We start from the raw sequence: 1,172 nt of genomic DNA on the forward strand, positions 1-1,172 counted from the left end.
TTAATTCATTAACTAGTGGACACCCCTTAGGGGAGGAGGACTGATTGATTTCACATTACACTTCCTGGATCTAGTTGAGAAAAACGTGTTCCCCACCTGGTGCTCTTAGGAAGGGGTTAATGCCTCCTTTATAATATACTCCTTTTTGAAAGCTACCTTTTTTTCTACTTCTCCTCCCTCGGGTAGATCCAGTACTTGATGAAACTCATGAAAGTGGGTGGAAGCTGTGTTGTCCCTCTCTTTTCTAGGATGCGCTCTATATGTGACTGTGACTGTCAAGGGAATGTGTTTACCATTTGCTGATTTCTTTTTTGAAGTTTATTTTATTTTTGTTTGGCTGGGGGTTTTTTGTTTTTTATTTTGTTTTTTGGGGTTTGGGTTTTTTTTGTTTTTGTTTTGTTTGTTTGGGTTTTGGTTTTGGGTTTCGTTTGGTACTGGGATCAAACTCTTCTGGACCTTGTGCTTACGAGGCAACTGGTGGAACCACAGAGCTAAATCCCCAGCCCTTGAAGTTATTTTTAACTTCTTTCACTGATAAATGAAGAAAAGTATTGTACCTTTTGAAATACACCAAATGGATTGAATTTGTAATTTTAAAAATTCCCCCATCCGTCATTGTCTTATATGCTTAGCATAGATTTGCAACTCAAAGATGAGTGGTGGTCCTAGAACTCAGCTGGAGACAGACACAGGAGCAAATACGAGGGGTGGTACTACAGACAGATGCCCTAGGACAACCGGCATCCTCTCTGAGGTTATGAGGATGCAGTGCTGCTTCCTTAAGAAGCTGGGGGTGTGTGGGGGTAGGGGAGAACTCTTTCCAACACAGGGACCAGCTAGGGGAAGGAATCCTCTCATTTATCTTTTGCATATGAGGAACTCTACAGCAAAGGGTTGAGGCTTTCTAGTTTAATAAAAATCATACAGGGACTCTTATGAAAACTGTTCGTGTTAATAGGGATTTTATCAGCTTATTTTTGTTGCAGATTCCATGTTTTTTAAATGTTTAGGTAATTTTATTCACCTTCCCCAAATCCTAATTCTTGTAGATTTCATTAGTGAACCAATCCTATCTCATGCCTCAATCTTTGTACATGCATTCTTTTCAGACATATTAAACAAAAGCCCTTCACACGGGGGGGGGGAGAGCGCGGGGGGGGGGGGGGGGAGCG

General features: G+C 41.3%; 1 protein-coding gene across 2 annotated transcripts in view; it reads right to left on the bottom strand.

The window, feature by feature from the left end:
• The window catches only part of Fank1 (fibronectin type III and ankyrin repeat domains 1), a 145,734-nt gene that overhangs the window by 40,800 nt on the left and 103,762 nt on the right, over positions 1–1,172 (bottom strand). The window lies entirely within an intron of this gene.

This window comes from Fukomys damarensis, unplaced genomic scaffold, assembly GCF_012274545.1.
Source record: "Fukomys damarensis isolate Sample0158 unplaced genomic scaffold, DMR_v1.0_HiC HiC_scaffold_8, whole genome shotgun sequence".
NCBI lineage: Eukaryota > Metazoa > Chordata > Mammalia > Rodentia > Bathyergidae > Fukomys > Fukomys damarensis.